Consider the following 17,375-nt stretch of genomic DNA (forward strand, 5'->3'; position numbering starts at 1 on the left):
CGCCCCGCTGACCATGGGGACGTGGTCTTCTGCTGTCCAGTCACCACCCCATGGAAGCAGGGGCCCGACCGCCTGCGGATCACTGACATTACAACCTGGCAGAAACGAGATCGTCTAATTGTCTCCATCCCTGATTCCTGTTCATCTTTCAGAAGTAACTTGTTTTTGTCTGAAGCTCGAGATGTGACAGAACTCAGGCTGCAGAGTTGGGTTCCCATCGAAAAGCCCCAGGACACGGGGCGTGCATCTCCCCCGACCCGTCTCGGGAGGCTGGAGCTACAGCGCGTGCTCTCCCCCCACCCCGCCCCGCTATCTGTCTGTCTCTGGATGTGTCTCTCTGTCTCTCTCTGCATGTCTCTCTGTCTCTGTCTCTTCGTCTCTGAGTCCCTTCCTCCCCCCTCCCTTCCTCCCTCTCTCTCTCAGGCCAGACAACAAGCATGACGTAGCTCGAAGCCCAAGCAGCCAGCTCATACGTCTGAAGAATCCACAAGTTTTAGATGCCGTAGGAAAGAACGACCTCCTTTCTCAGAGGAACAGACAGAAGCAGCCACGTCTGGGGTTTCACCCTCCCCCGGAATGGAGCATCCAGACCCCTGAAATCATCAGCCAGGCCCCTGGGTTCCCCAGCCCCTTGGCGCCCAGAGAGCTCCTTGCTCATGGAAAACAGGCCTTCCGAGGCTTCTGGTCTCTCTCCCCGTCCAAGCAGCCTAGTAACAAGCTGGCAGTGCGCGCTGGAGACAGTGGGCTGACGACAATTGCAGACTCTGCTGGATCCGCCAGGCTGGGCACAGACAGGACAAGCTGCCTCTTCCAGGTCGTCATGTTTGCCACTCCGTTCTCCAGTCTGCCGTGGGGACACGTGTGGCCTGGTCACCTCCCGCGTGGGCTGTGACTCAGAGGGAGCGGCCGTGCCCTGGATTCCACGGCCACTGAGCGCGCTGGCCACTCCTGTCCAAGGGGACCGTCTCTGGCACAGGAGACACAGAAAGCACATGTGTCCTTATGTGGGGTTAGGGCGGAACGGGAGCCCAATGCAAGTTTCCACGGCCGAATGTGGCTTTTTCTAACCAGCAATTTGTCAGAGCCTGACTGCAGCCGACAGCAACCACCAGCGCTCGGGGACGTAGACATGTGTGTGTGTGTGTGTGTGTCTGTGTGTGTGCGCGCGCACACGCATGTGCGTGTGTGATAGGCTCGCTCTTTACAAGAAGGCGGGCTGGGGAGGCTGGACTCGAACGAGACTCGAAGACTAGAAAAACATGTTCTTTTCGATCTCAGTCTTTTGTGAATATGTTTTCAAGGCAGAAACGATCGAAGATGGAAGGAGAGATAAAGGGACACCCTCCCAGCTTTCGAACGAAGGCACGAAAGCCTGGGATGCAGGATGCAGGCTCCCTCTCCCCTGGCGTGATGGGGGAAGGGGGAAGGTGGGAGCCGTGCTCGTCCAAAGCTCGGCCGAGTCCCCGTAGGACACGGTGGGAGGGCCTGCCCCCGAGAGACGCCGCCTGTGACAGGCCGCGGGGCAGGACAGTGACGCCCACGCTGCTGGCGGGCCGATGCTCACCCCCAGCTCCCCCAAGATCACACACACGGAGCAGTTCGGTCTCGTTTTACAGGCAGGGAAACTGAGGCACGCGGGGGCGTGGCTCGTGTGAGGCCCCGGTTCTGTCCAGTTTCCGGATTCTTAACCTAGAACTTTCCCCTTCAATCTTAGCCACCTGGGGGGGTAAACGTTTGTGTGACTGTGTGAAGCTCTGACGCAGGCATCGAGGCTGGGACGGCCGTGGCCACTCACGGCCATCTGTCTTAGCTGGCTCGGGCTGCGTCAGAAAACGCGGCGGCCCCAGGCGGCTTAAGAGACAGAACATCCGAGATCAAGGTACCAGCTTATTCGGTTCCTGGGGACAGCCCACTTCCTGGTTGGCACATGGCCACCTTCTCTCTGTGTCCTCAGATGGTGAAGAGAGAGCTGCAGGACACCAATAAGGACACCCGTCCCACCCAGGACCTCACCTAAACCTGATCGCCCCCAAACATCATCACGCTGGGGGTCAGGGCTTCGACACGGAGTCTGGGGAGACATGTCCGGCCCATGACACATCCTTGGCTCCCTGGTGCTCCTGGACGGAGATGGTGGGCCCACTTAGCAGGGCCAGGGTTTAAGAGGTGCCAACCGTCACTGCACACCTCTGGGGCACCCGTCACACCCCGGTCTCTGCACAGACCCGGGGACTGTGCACCGTGCAGCCCTCACAGCCCGTCAGAGAGCCTGCGCCCGGCATACGCTGGGCACGCTGGCTCTCCCGCTGCCGGTGGTGCCTTCCTCGGCACGCAGGTGGCGTGTGAGAGGGTCACAGCCCAGGTGCAGCAGCCCAGGAAGGAGGCTTTTCATACCCAGCATCCCCTCCGGGACAGGCCCAGGGAGGCCGCAAGCGGGCCGAGTCCTCGCGGGGGCCCGGGCAGGCCTGCCACTGACCCCGTCGTCCACAAAATGCCGAGCACATCGTATGTGTCGAGCTTTACACTAAGCGCTGTGGAGGCCAGCCGAGTGAGAAAGGAGAGAGAGACGGGGAGGTGGGAAGCGGGGAGGGGTCTTTGCCCGAGATGCCCGCCGTCGTCAAGAGAGGCAGGATGAGGGGAACGAGGGCGTGTGCAGATGAGCGGCCTTCCCCAGCGGAGGCCAGCTCCGTTACTCACGGGTCAGCGTCTCAGGCCCCCCGCGCTCTGGAGTGGGAGGAGGGTGGGGCCCAGGCTGGCTGGTGGACGGCCAGGCAGCAGCTATGACCGCAGGGACCATGCAGGTCAGCGCAGAGGAGCAGATGGCGGGTCCCCAGGTGGCGGTGCCCGGTGAGAAGGGGCCAGCCAGGTGAAGGACGGGACGGACACGGGCGCATGCGGAGGAGGGGCACGGGAAGGCGGCATGGCTTAAAGGTGCACGGGAAGGCGGCATGGCTTAAAGGTGGCTGACCACCCACAGCCAGGTGTCTCCCGGGCCCGAGAGCAGACGCAGTGACCCGTTTCTTCCCAGAGAAGCCCCAGGCCCCGGCAGAGGCGGCCGTGGTGGGCGCGACACTGCCCAGTGCCCAGGAGGGACCTCCATGAGAGACGGGCTCAGGGCCCCGCTCGGCACTGTCCACGCGGGGTGGCCCCAACCGAGGCCGAGTCCCGAGTCGCACAAGCATCGCATGCAGTCAGGAGCCCAAGGGACCCTGGAGGCCAGCCCGGAGGGGGCAGCAGGGCCGGAGGAGGGGGCAGAGCAGGTGCCGGGCTCCCGTGACACGTGACGACAGGAGACCCGGCCTCACCGCCAATGACGCCTCTGCCCCTCGCACCACACGGAGGCCCGGGGCGGGGGCCGGGAGAGCCGGCCGCAGACAAAGTCCTCAGAAACACGCTGCCCAAGGCCCAGGGCCAGTGTGAACTAGCGCACATCTGAAACGGAGACAGTTTTATTTTGTTCTAAGAATCCAAGTCGGTTCGAATAGCTGGCCGCAGACCAGGGGCCGAGGGCACCGCCAGCCGGGCGTCTCACTGGGCCCGCCTCGAGGAGCAGATATAAATAAGTCGCTTTCAGAATGCGGATAGCTCAGCAGGCAGAGGGACACAATTAAAGGGACCGAAAGCCAGCCGTTCCAGGCCGGGCATCCTGTGATCTCTGGGTCAGCCAGTGGCTTCGGGTAACTAAAGCACCGGGCTTGCGAAGCCAGCGGCCGGGCAGGCGTGTCACGGCGTCTGGGCGGGGTTCGAGATAACGGATCGAGAACGTCGGGGACCCCTGGAGGCCGACAGCTCGCTCCCACCTCGGCTCTGCTGTTTGGCGAATAGAAAAAAAACACGCTCAGAAATTCTCCCATGGCTAATTCATTCCAGAAGCCACCAGACTGAATATCGCTACTGTAAATAGATTTCTTCATTATCCTGGGGCATTTTTTGGCCAAAAGACTAAGGAAAAACACCAGGAAAGAGTCAGTCAGCGTCTGGACTCCCAGCAGGCCCCCAGCAGGGGCGGGGGAGAGGAGAGACGGGGAGGTCAGGAGGAGCAGCGTGTTCTCGCTGGGGACCCGGTCCGTGCCTGGTCCGTGCCTGGTCCATTGGAGTGAGGCCTGGGGCCGGCCGGGGAGCCTGGGCTTTTCCGTGAGAAGCAGGCCAGGAGGAACCCTCGCCGCCCGGGAAGGGTGAACTGGGCCACGCTTCACGATGATCCCTGGAATTTAATTTATAAAGGTGACCAAGTGCCAGCACCGATGACATTGAGGAAGGGTGTATCAATGCAGCTTTCCAGAGAAGGGGCCACGCCAGGCCGTGCCACGCAGGGCCACACGGGGAAGCACCGGGGCGGCTCAGAAGGGACCGGGCGACTCAGGGGAGGCGGGAGGCAGCGAGCTTGGCGTTGGCGTGCGGGTCTAGCTCCGGTGGGCTGTCTCTAGCTGTCTGGTTCCTGTCGTCGTGCGTGGGGCGGGGTGGAGGCTGTGGGCTCTGGGTCCGTGGGTCTGCACTTGAGGGGCGTGTTCACAGGTGACTCGTTTGCTCTTTCTAGGAATTGACCCCCTGTCTGAGGAGGGCCAGTCTCCTCCCAGCAGGCCAGGTCCCCGAGATGTCGAAGCATTGTAAGATACGGAAAATAAAAACCGTGACGAGCGCAGGCAGCCGGCCCGCCCCGCTCCGGTGCTGTTGTCTCCACGGCGTTCGGCGCAGCCGGCCGCTGCCTGGTCCTTGGACTCACCTGCCCTTGGGCTCGAGGGGTCCTTCCCCCCAGGATCTCCTCCTTGGACGTCGCCCAGGGCCTCCTCCTGCCCCTCCCCCGGGCGCCACGCCTGGGCCTCCGCCAGCCTCGCAGTTCTCCGACCTCATCCGTGCCCCAAATCTCGTGGTTCCCTGTGGTTTCTGTCACTGCAGACAGGCCCTCTGTCCTCTCCTCTGCCCGGGCCAAAGCCCAGGCCCACCCTCACCTTCAGCTCTGCCATCCCCTTTGTCCACATCCCCCCAAACCCACTCACAGCCCTGTCTGCCCTCTATTCCCCGTCAGTCCCGGGTTCCAGCAGGGGCTTCCGACCCGCCTGCCCCCCCAGCCCCAGGCTTGCCCACCTGCGGACCTCCCCAAGGCCATCTTTCTAGAGCGCCCGCTGAAGCCTCACGCACTTTCGCAGCTGTGATAGTGGTGACTCCTTAAGCTTTGCGCCCGAGACCTCGCAGGCCTCGCCCGAGTCCCAGGGGCATGTGGAAACGTGCTGTGGCTGCCACTGCCCTCGGGGTCCGTGTGAGCTCGTCTCATACTCCTGGCGACCCAGCCCTGGGCCCGACCCAGCTGAGCAGAACCGCGCTCGGTCCCCATAGCTCGCCCTGCCGCCTCTGGCCTCCGAGCCTTTGCACAGGACACCCCCTGCTCCCCACGCCCCAGCCCCTCCTCTTTTGCGGGGCTCACCCCGAGCTCTGCTCAGGCCTCCGCTTCCCTCCCAACACCCGCCCGGGCTGAGCTGCCAAGAGCTCGACCTTGCCAGACACGAACCCCCTTATTCCATAGGCACTGGGAGCACGGGGAACATTTCTGCAGGGAGCAGAAAACACTAGAATCTGATTTGGGGGAACTGGCCAGCTCTGTGGGGGTCAGTGTCTTTGTCCCTCTCCATCCCCTGGGCCACACCATCCAAGGGACCCAACCAAGCAGCAGAGGCCAGTGTGGCCTGGTCCTGTCCCCTCCAAGAACGGGCTGGAGAGATCTCTGCTGGCACTTAGATCCGCCAGCGTCACCGGACACGGGGACCAGACTGTCACACCCACAGGTGCGGGTGCCACTTTGAAGGGAGGCGTGGAGCCTTCCCGGCTCCCGCATGAGGGGCTGGGGCTTTGACCCTCACACCACCCTGTCAGAGACACGTTCTCACAAGTCATCATCAACGGGGACAAAAATCCACAAATGACAGACCGTGACTGGCATCCTATGCTGTGAGTCCCCGCAGGAAACCGGAAGTCGCTACGGGACTTGCTGGAATGACACCGTCAAGCAGGTGACATGCTCTGAGCAGAGGTCAGGATCCAGAATCTCTGGCCCAGGAGGGACATTCGGCGGCCTTGACCCCGCCCCGCCCTCCTCACTGGCTCCAGGGACCCTGTACTTGGTTGCATGGCCTCAGCACACCTGCAGGACGAAGACGAGGCCACCAAACTGCCGTTCTTGACCCGATGGTGAACGTCGGGGATCATTCCCCAAGAAAATCGCCAAGCGCACAGATGCAGGCACACCCCATGGACCCAGCCCTCGGAAGCCCACCCTGCCCTCTGTGACCTCGAGTGCTGCTCCCAGCTGTGCAGTCAGCTTCCGGCCCCCAGGGCGGTGGGGAGGGCCACAGGTGGTGTGCGGCCTGTGTCCTCACCCTCACCGCCCACGTCCCAGGGCAGCCCGCACGGGAAGCAAGACCACCGCCCTCTCGGAGTCACTGTGCGGCCTCAGGTTCTCGGGTGAGGCGATGCGCTCACGTCTGATCTCTCGTCCGTGGCAGGCCCCTTAGAGACGCTTCTCCCTAGCAGCGTCTTGGGGCGCAGCCACCTGGCGCCTGGATGGTCGTGCTCAGGCAAGGGCCCCAGGCAGAGCACCGAGAAGGGGCGCACACACCTGCCCCGACCCAGCTACCCTCTTCCTAGAGACCTGGGAGACGGTGGGGAGACACAGGTGCCGCTGGGGCCAAGCAGGGCCCAGTCCAGAAACAGCGTTCGGAGTCCCCCGGGCAACCAGGCGGTGCTCCAGCTGGGTGAGTGCAGATCCAGGCTGCCTTCGCTGCCCGGGACGAGGCCGGCCCAGACGTGGACTCGCAAAGGAGGGCCGGTCCGGAGTGGACACGGGCCTAGGCACTCAGGAGGCCAGAGTGGCCTCGGGCTTGAAGTGGGGGAAGGGCTGCTGGCCAGATCTTTCCACGGAGACCCAGGGATGTTGGAACGACGTGCTTTGAAGCCGGAGGAGGGGACACGAGCCAAGGGCTGTGGTGGTCTCTGGAAGCTGCAAAGGGCAGGGACACAGATTCTCCCCTGGAGCCTCCAGGGGAACCAGCCCTTCCGGACCATCTCGGTTTGGGCTAGGTGACTGACGGACTTCCAGCCTCCGGGGCTGGGAGCACACACGTGTGTTGTTTCTAGTCCCAGCAGCCCCAGGGAACGCTCACCGTGGGGCAGAGACGGGACGCACGTGCAGGGCTGCGGGAAGATGCTCTGGAGACCCCCAAAGTCATGGACAGGCCGTATTTCTGAATCCAAAGCCAGTGCTTTTAACCCTGATGCTTTACTGCAATTCTATTCCCTTAAGCACTGTATTCTTTAAGGAAAACTAAAGATAACCACCCTCACTCACTAATCTGGGCAACTGCTAACTCTGAGTTTGCAAACCTGGGGCCTCGTCTTAACAAACCATTTTCTCACGGGCGAGCAGCAGCACCAAGCCAGCCCCCGGAGTGTCTGCGGAAACCCTGACGCACTCTCAAACCTGCCCGGGACTGTTTGCACAGGAGCGAGAAACAGATCTGCCCTATCTAGAGCACGCGGTCCTTCAAGGATCTCGCAGACCACGTGCGATCGCTGACACACGCCGCCCGGTGTCCGGCCTGCGCCCCGAGTCATAGAACAGCACCCACCCCAGCCCGTTCACGCAGGTGTCTCCAAACCCCGGGCCGGCCTGTCTCCTGATTAATGCAAGCAGGTGGTGGCTCATCCCCGCACCTCCGTCCACCTTCCAGCCGGGATCTCCGTGTGCTGGCCACCGCCCCAGGTGTCGTGGAGGCCGAGGCCACGTGTTTGTCCACAGCAGGGAGAGCGGCCAACAAGCAACCGGATCCGTGAGAAGGGCGCTCACTGCCCAGCTGTCCCCCGGCCCCACCCAGGGCAGCCTGCACCTGCTGACTGCGTCGAAGGCCCCAGGGGCAGAGCCGCGACCACCCGCAGACTGGCCTGCCCCTTCCGGCTCGTCCCAGACGCCCCCGCTACCCACAGAGTGCGTTATGAACAGGCCCCCGGGGCCCCCGTCCGTCATCTTCTAGGACGCGTTCAAGGGCACTCAAACTGCCTCAGCACCCCCGTTACCTGAAACGTTAAAATTATTCTAATTCTGAAACATGACATACAAAAGAGGGTCCATATTATTAGAAAGCAAATATCTGCGTACCCACCAGCCGAGGCAGGACACAGACCACGGCCAGCACCGCAGCTGCCCCTCCCGGCCCCCCGGGCACCGGCCCCCCGTCCCGGACGCGGCCGCTGCCCCTAGTTATGCGGCCCTAACAACAGAGTGGACTTTTGTCTGTGTTTTAATGTGGCGTAAACGGAACCCTACAGTAAGTCATCTTTTATGTCCGGGGCTTCCATCCCGCACCCCATTTCGAGGCGATCCGCGCTGTGTCGCGGGGTTCGGTTTGTCCGTCCGTGCGCGCGCGCGGGGTCGGGGGGTCTTCCTGTTTTCTCGTCACCGTGTATTTTCTCGGGGTGCTGTTTCGTTGCATACGACACACTCGACTTGACCGTTTTTCTCTGGGTGGGCATTGAGGCTCTGGCAGAGCTGCTCTGACCCCCTGGTATTTGTCACCTGGCACAGGTGAGCACGGGGCCTGCTGGGCTGTTTCTAGTGGTGGGCTCACTGCTTCCGGGGCAGGCGTCCTCCGGCTGGGCCAGACCATGCCAACCCATGTCCCCATTCCCGCTCCTGCTGGCGGAGGTTAGGTGGTCCCGAAGCTTTGCGTCTTTGCCAACACCTGGTATCGACAGGTGCTTTAATTTCCGATCACCTGGTGGGCACGTCACGACAGCATTTCGAAGCCAGTTTCCAAGGGCACAGCGGATGAGTGAACAGCGTGAAGCAATGACCCCCTCTTGCCTCTAGGAGCGAGGCAGAGTCCCCAGGCTCCCGCTTCGCCACCTCGATCAAGTTCCATTCCTGTCATTCTTAATGTCCGCTGCAGGGCTCGGAGGTAATAACACCTGTCTTCCTTTTATGATGAGGCTGCAGACCAGGGGGATGGCAGTGAGTGCCCCCAGGGCCATCTAACACAATGCCCAAGGCTTTGCCCTCTGCCCCTGCCTTGCACAGTCCCGTGAGCCAAGAGGGACAAACGTGGTCACGCCGTCCACGGACGCGGGCCGGGACGAGAGCCACCGCCCACGTGCACCTAGCTGGCACGGTCCCCTGCGCGCACCACGCGACGGCCAGGTCCTCTGGTAAGTGGTTTCGATGAAACGGGAGTCAGATGCCACCATCGTTGAGATTTTCCTTTGACACATCTTGATCACGTGCCAACTGCAAAAAAATAACAACTGGCCATTCTGGGGGACTCACGACCGCGTGCCAGGAGCTGTCCTCGGCACTAGCTCATTTAATCCTCACGCGACCCCTCAAGGGAGGTACGACTTTCCTGTTTGATGAGCAAAAATACTGGGGTACCGAGAGGTCGAGATAGCCCAGAAAGACAGCCGCACGAATGGAATATTCCCAACTGCTTTGTAAAATGCACTTTAAATTTTAGAATAGTTTTGATTTTATGGAAAAATAGCACAGACAGAGCGGAGGGTCCCCAGAGACCTGGCACCCAGTCTTCTTCATCGTTCACACCTTCCCTTACCGAGGCCCAGAACCGAGCAGTCACGCCGGGGCATGATTCACTAAACTGGCATTGGGAGTTTAAACGCTACACCTTGTCCCGAGTTCCCCAGTTTTTCCCTAATGCCCTTTCTCTGCTCCAGGACCCCGTCCAGGACACCACATGGCATTTAGGCGTCACGTCTCCTCAGCTTCCTCTGGGCCGTGACTGTCTCTCAGACGTTCCTTGTTTTTGATGAACTGAGCCGTTTGGAGGAGGACTGGCCGGGAGTTTTAGAAAATTCCCCTCAACTGAGATTCGTTACGGCTTTTTCTCACAGTCTGCAGCATCCTTCTCACCACGGGGTGTCAATGGTCTGTGCTGTCACCACGACTTGCCCCTGCTGGTCTCGACCTCCATCACCTGGCCGAGGTTGTGCTTGCCAGGTTTCCCTTCCATGAAGTTACACTTTCCCCCTCCAAACTGTCCCCTTTGGAAGGACGTCACTACGTGCAGCCCACACACGAGGTGGGGTGGGGTGGACACGAGTATCCGTACAAATCACCCGGAATCTTCTGTGCGAGAGACGCACCTCCTCTCCCCACTCGGTTATTTATTCGTTTACTTATTTATATCGGGATGGAGTTATAAATGTTTATTTCATACTTTGGGCTACCCCTCAATCCTCCTTTATTTATTATTATTATTATTTTTTTTTTGCCGAATTTCTTCCGGCTTTGGCCATTGCGCGCCCTTCCGGGTTGACTCTGTCCCTTTGACCTGCTCCCAGCCTTGAGTCCTTGGAGCACGTTCCTACTTTCCGGCACTGTATGATGCTCCAGACTCATCTCACGTACTTCCCGCCCCAGCCCTAGAATCGGCCCCTTCTCCAAGAGCCCCAGTTTTTTTCATCCGAGGTGGCGTTAGAGACCAAAGTCTGGGCGCTGAGTGTGCTCACTGCCTCTGCATCCTCTCGGCCGACAGAGGTAGGAGAGAGAGGTGGGTAAACTAGTAAGTGTACAGACGCGTGTCTTCGTTACTTCGGAATCTGTCCGTCTGTATCTACTTTAAGCTAAGGTCTCCGACGTTGATCCAGCACCGAAAGGTTGTTTTCCTAGCCTTTCCCCTTGCTCATCTGTTACCTCCCCCTCCAAGGGTGAGAATCCTAGACTCCGCTACTCATTGCATATTTGCTTATTTGTCCCCGCGGCACGCATGTCAGCTCATACCCCATGCAGAGCAACTACACCAACTAGTCCGGCGTTGTGCATAGTTCCTTTTGTCGGAGCCTCGCTGTTTCTAGTCGAAATGCCATCTTCTTCAGTGACTTAGGTCACTGTCTTTCCCCATTCCCTTCAGAGGTGTTGAATTGTATATGTAATACAGTTAGAGTCTTTTGTCACAGTCTGTGTTCCATCCTGGGATCCCTTCACATTTGATTGATTGTTTTTTTTTAATTTTATACCTTAAAGTCCACTCCCTGTGCTGCAAAGTCATATGGGGTGTGACAAAGACACGGTGTTGTGTATCCACCACCTGAGAACCCTTGGGCCTCTCCTTCTCAGCCTGCCGCTCCCCAGCACCCAACCCCGGGCCACCTCTGATTTGTGCCCTATCTTTAGAGTTTCGCCCTTTCTAGAATGTCGTACAAGTGGAATCACGTAATATGCAGCCTTTCTGGTCCGGCCCCTTTCACTTAGCAAGATGCGTTTAAGAGTCGCCCACCCGCCATATCGCATGAATTAATGGCATGAAACGCCACGTTCCTCTTCATCGCTCCGTAATATTCCGTCGTCTGGATGTACCACTGTTTAGGCACCCATTGGAGGACATCGTGACTGCGTCCAGTCTGGAGTGACTAACATGTAGCCTTTCTGTCCGGCCCCTTTCACTCAGCAAGATGCGTTTAAGAGTCGCCCACCCACCATATCGCATGAATTAATGGCATGAAACACCACGTTCCTCTTCATCCCTCCGTAATATTCCAGCGTCTGGATGTACCACTGTTTAGGCACCCGTTGGAGGACATCGTGACTGCGTCCAGTCTGGAGTGAGGACGGATAATGCTGCCATAAGCACTCACGCGCGGTTTCCTGCGGACACGGGTTTTCGATTTACGTAGGCGACTGCATGGAGCGTGATCTGGGTCGCACGGTGGGTCTTTTTATTTCAGAAGAAACTGCCAAATGGTCTCCTTAAGTGGCTGTACCAGCAATGAATGGACTTCCTGCTGCCCCCACGTCCTGGCCAGCCCTTGGGGGTGTCTGCATTCCGGATTTCAGCCACTCCTAACCGGGGTCTTCATTCACATTTCTCTACTGAGCAACGAAGCCGAGCGCTTTTCATATGCTTATCGGCCATGCTCCTTCTTCTTCGGTGAGCTGTTCATTCAGATCCTGTGTTCATTCTTCAATTAGGTTGTTTTCTTACTGTCGAGTTGTAGGATTTCTTAAAATGGTCCAGATGCAAGTCCTTGGCTGGACATGAAATTTGTGATCACTTTTCCCAGTCTGTGGCTTGTCTCTTCCTCCACAGGCTTAGACCTTGATTTCACTCACCGATGCTCCGTGCTTTTCCACATACAGATCCTGCACGTGGTTTGTTAGATTTATACTCAAGGAATTTTTTTATGTTATTTAACTGATTTTTGACAATGATGTAAAGACAATTCAATGGAGAAAGCAGTCTTTTCGACAATTGCTGTGATAACGATCGGTCAACCGCATGGGTGAAAACAAATGAACAACACGGATCTCTCACTAAACGAAACAAGAAGTATCGGAAATGCCGCATGAACCGGACCCCCTCGTCCTCCGCGGCCAGGGGTCCAGCTGGTGCTGTGCCCTGGGCAAAAGCACGGGAGCCAGATCACCTGGGTTAGAATCCCGGCTCCGCCATCTACCAGATGTGCAATTGGGATGAGTGTCATAAACACCTCTGTGCCTCAGTTTCTCCAAAGCAAAATGAAGACAAGAACACGACCACTGGGTAGATTATCATGAGGACAGGAGATAACACACAGAATGCACTAGGACAGCGTCTGCCGCCAGATGATGCCGAATAAACCTTTGCCGCTATTGTCGAGGTCCCAACAGCAATACCCCTTGGCTGGCTCCCGTACCCACAGCACTGTCCCCTAGGGTCTGCAGACGTGGTCTCTGAGGGCCCTTTCATGTTTCCAGGTGGGGTCCATCCCTGAATCTCAGAGATCGGCCACCATCGCTAAAGTCCCCTGTGGGAGGGCGCGGTGCGTTGGACCCAACCGAGGCGTGTTGGTTTCTGGGCAAAGGCGGGTGTGCATAGGCTGCGGAGAGCGAGCGGTCCCCAGCTGCAGATACCCGACTGTGCCAGCCAGGAAGTCAACGTTCAGGGATGCGCGGTTGTCCAGGGTCACACGGTTCCGAGCAGTGGAGTGAGGATTTGCACTGAGGTGGTCTGCCACCAGCCCTGGGTGCACACTGCGCATATGCCCCCCAGGATGAGCTGTACTAACTTCCCAACACTCAGGGGCCAGCTCTGCATGGGACCTGGGGCCAGGTGGCCACACTGACCAGGGCACAGGAGCCACGGGATGCGGGGGCCATTACATAACCTGTAACCTTTTCTACCATGTTCTTGCAAATCACACAGCAGCTTGAAATTTATATCCTCGGCCAGGAAAGCAGCGGAGAAGAGAGATGAATCTCAGATGAAAACGTCTCAGGTACCCAACTGCACGAGGTGGCTGGGGACTTGTACTTTGGCTTTGGGATTAAAGAGAAGAAAAACCTGCCCTCTGACGTGCTCCCTGCTCCCTCGTAGGCCTGTTCCATCTTCTACACACATGGCAAGCCAAGGGGCTGTTCCAGAAAGCCGACTGGCTGGGCTGCCGATCATGGCTGTGAGGCGCACAGCCCAGCTCCAGCTCACTTCCTGCCTGTTAGGACATTCCCCCTGGGGACTCCTGAGCCCCTACCTTCTGCTGTAAGTCTGTTTCTTTGCAGACACACAATGCGTAGAAACAGCCAGGCCATCTGGGCCAGAGGCTCTGCAGACTCCAGGCTGGCGTCGGTCAGGTGCTGAATGCCTCACTGGCCCAGCAGCTGGGTTCACAGATGCTCTGCCCGCCACTTGTCATGCAACTTGGGGGAGGTGGGTCTCAATTTCTTCACCTCTGAAATGGTTTGGGACGACTCAGTGGATAGCAGCTGCCACTGGGCAGTGTTTTGTGGTTCTGGTCCCCATTCTCCCACGCCATCTGGGACTCCCCAGAGCCCCCACTCCAGCCCCTGCCCCTGGCACCTGACGGAACAAGGCCACTTACCCTTCCCGGTGGGTGGGCAGGACCCCCAGAGAACGTGGACTTTGCCGGGCTTGTTCCTGAGACCCTAAGTCCCTGTGGTGGGCCCGGCCCCCAGAGGGTGCTCCGGGGGGACCGGCAGCCCGCCTGCACGGGCTTCTGGTTTCGCCTTGTGAGACCAGGCAGAGCACGTCCCAGAGACGGTCACGGAGATGGCAGTCGGGCTCGGCGAGAGCTCTGCCGCTTATGTCTTCGGCCTCAGAGCCACGCGGGGAGCCAGCGCCCTGGGACCCGGGAGCCTGCTCCAATCTCGCGCTCCCACCTGCAGACGAACGGGCTGGCCTCACCTGCTGTCCCAGCGGGCGCTCAGCGCCTCCTTCCAGAACTCGGTAATTCATCGGCGGGTTCCAAAAGGTCCCCCCACGACCAGTTCCGCCGCTGAGCCAGAGGTCCTGTGACCCCACGACTACTGTCTCCACCGCCTTCGAACGCATTTCCACAGGAGTGTGCCACACGGCCGCCCCTCGCCCGGGCGGTGTTAACCGCTGCTGGCCCGGAGAGCAGCAGCTGTGTGACGGTGACCACCGAGGGACAGATTCACACCAGGGAAACGCTGGCCCAGCGACTGCCACAGCCCACACGGGGCAGCCGTGGAAATTGAGATGACGGCACCAGCCCTGGGTCTCCGTCTCTGCCTGACACACCTGACACACTCAGCAGCCTTCCTGAGGCCCCAGTTTTCTCGCGCCCAGAGCGTCCGAGGACCCAGGCCCTGTGTGGGAGCCTCTGCCGCCCCTGGGCACACCGCCCATGGCCAGACGCGTGGCCTGCGGACCACAGACCCTCTGGGCTTCTCTGGCTGACTCGGCCCCGCCTGGATCCGCACCCCGCCCGGCCAGCTCCTGTGGCCTCGTGGGGAGCTGCTGGCCCAGCGTGACAGTGAGCTCACCCTTCGCGTCTGCTCTCCAGATGCCCGGCCCGGACCTCGCCGCCTGCCCAGTGACCCTCGATCCTGCCCCAGAGCACATTCCTCAGCTTGTCCTCAGAAGACAGAGGTCACACGTCACGTGTGCCGTGCTGTCTGCGCAGCTCGTCCCAGCAGAGCCAGCGGATGTCACCTTGTGTGCCGCTCAGTTGGCTCCAGGGGGCTGACGGGAGAGCAGGGGAGGTCAGCCTCCGAGTGGACGGGAGGGCGCCGGATGGGTGGGCTCACCTGGGACTCCCTGGACCCACCCGAGGCGACGCCCTGCTCCGCGGGGCGTTGGTCCAGCTGCAGTTTGTCTGCGGCGGGACAGCATCCTCACAGCTCAGTCCTGGGCTCCTGCCAGGCGATGCCCCTTCTCACAGACGGCTCCGCAAGGCGGACCCGGCGGCCCACGCCACTGGGAGCCGCTTCAGCCCCGCACACACGCGACACTGTGACCACTTAACTGTTATCACACAAGTTGCCCCATTTGATCCTCACTGCAGGCTGAGGAGGGGCAGAGCAGGGGGAGAACTGAACCCCAGGGGCAGGGTTGCAGTCAAGGCGGGGTCTGGCCCAAACTCTTCTGAGGCCCAAGGAGCGGGGAGCCGGCTGGTCCCCTCCCCGCCACCAGCCCCCGCTCCGCCGGCCTCATCTGAGCAGGGCCTGGCTGCTCCTGCCCCCACGTCTCATCTTAACCCCCTCGACCCTAAACGCTCGTCTCCCACCACTGTCTATTTCTCTGTCCACCACCTGAGCCCCCCGGCGCCCCTCTACCCCAGAGCGCCTCTGCCCACCAGGGTCACCTGGAGCAGCCGCCCCACCCCCGCCCCCAGACCTGGCTCTCTCCGCCCGGCCCGCAGGACTCAGCTCCCTCTGTGTCTTCCAGGGGACCCGCCACCTTCCCGTCATCGCCACGCCCCCCGAGCGGCTGGACGCCCCTCCTTGCCAGAACACTCCGTGCACCCATGGGGGAACGGGTGCCCCTTCCAACCTCCTCCTGCCTCCCCCTCTGTCTCCCCATCAGCTGACGGGCCTGCAGGACCCCTGGGCGAAGGCGGCGCTCGGAGGGCTCGGGGTGGCCCCTGCATGGGGCCGGAGGTCGGTCCTCGTCGTCGGCCTTGGTCCCTTCGCCTTGGCCTCCCCTCTCGTCTCTGGAAGGACCACCCCGTCCCCAGGGGCCCGTCCGTGCCCACCCCTCCAGCTGACCCAGGATGTCCGCCAGCCGGGCTCCTCGGTGCCCCTCACGCCCTGTCCCCAGCCGCGTGTCAGGGGCCCAGAGCCCCGCTGGGTCGTGCCCCCCGCCCCCGCCCCCCTCTATCTAACTTGGCCGTCCAGCTTGGCTCCCATTTCCATCATCTCGGAGCAATTTCCTTTCTCGTCTGGACACTGATTCCTCTCCAGATGGGAGGCTTCCTCCCTCCATCCTCTCCACCGCATCTCGGGCCAAACCCCACGGCCGAAGGCGGGAAGGGAACGGCGAGGGCGGCGGGTGGGCAGGAAGGCGCGGGCGGCCGTGTGCTCGGGACAGGCCCGCAGAAAGGCCCAGGCCGAGCGAGGCTTCGGGCTGGGTCCACGAACCAGGCTCGGTCGCCACAACTATGCCCTGGGCACATTTTTAGACTGTGAGTCAACCGTTCATAGTGAATTTTAAATCACTCCCAGAAGGAAGGCTGGTTTATAGCTCTTCTCTGCTAGGCAAAGTCAAGAGGGAGGGGGCTCTGGGTGGGAGGGAAGGGGCCGGGCCCCCAAGACCAGCTGGCTGGAGGGGCGACGGGTCGGAGAAAGCCGACCGACCTCCTGGGCCATCTCCGCGTAAAGTCCACGCTCCCTGAGATGCACAGTGAGCGGACGTCACCATCCTATCAATTAGGACAGCAAGTTAGAGCTCCACCGGCTCTGACACTGGCTCATGTCACCATCACTTCAACTCCTTGTTACGAGGGAAACTCGACTGACCACAGAAGCCGTTATTCCGTGTCCCCAGCCTGTGCCAAGCCTTGCGGCGATCGGGGGATGACGGAGACAAAGCAGAAAAGCAACGTGCGTGAAAAGGGGCTCCCAGACCCAAACACGGTGGCCGTGTCCCGCGCGAGCCTGCAGAGCAGGGGCCAGAGGGCCCGGTGGCCGCGCGGGCCAGACTGCGCTTCAGGGTCTCTGGCCCACACGGCCACGCACGCCCTGCAAGGCGCCGGCTCCCGCAGCTGCTGGAAGCGGGCGGGGCAGGCTGATGCAACTGAGCCGGGGCCGCGGCCATGAGCTCCAGCCGCCCTCCCCATCCAGGCGCAAGTCAGCTCCGCTGCTGACTAGGACGTGGTCCCTACACACGGTGGCTTCCGCGGGACAGAGGGGGACTCTGGGGTCTCCACTCAGGGTCGGGTGAGGGGGGTGGAGCTCAGTGAGCCATCCTGTTCGTGTTCCAGAACCTCGGACCCTGACCCCTCACGGTCACCTCCGCCCCCAGTCTGACCGCTGATTCTGCCACCGTGCGCCCTGGGCGCGGTCCCCTCGGCTCTGACGCCGAGGGTCGTAGTTATGGACTCCTCTAGAGGAAGTAAACGGGCAGACGTGGACATGCCCG

General features: G+C 60.7%; 1 long non-coding RNA gene across 1 annotated transcript; it reads right to left on the reverse strand.

Moving 5' to 3' along the window:
• Window positions 1–3,433: 3,433 nt before the first annotated feature.
• Window positions 3,434–16,546, reverse strand: LOC112484788. The gene is made up of 2 exons (XR_003048227.1): window positions 13,507–16,546; window positions 3,434–3,810 (listed from the first exon to the last, which is right to left on the reverse strand). It is a non-coding gene; the product is annotated as an uncharacterized LOC112484788 (long non-coding RNA).
• Window positions 16,547–17,375: the final 829 nt, after the last annotated feature.

The sequence above is a fragment of the Pteropus alecto genome, unplaced genomic scaffold, assembly GCF_000325575.1.
Source record: "Pteropus alecto unplaced genomic scaffold, ASM32557v1 scaffold67, whole genome shotgun sequence".
Lineage (NCBI taxonomy): Eukaryota > Metazoa > Chordata > Mammalia > Chiroptera > Pteropodidae > Pteropus > Pteropus alecto.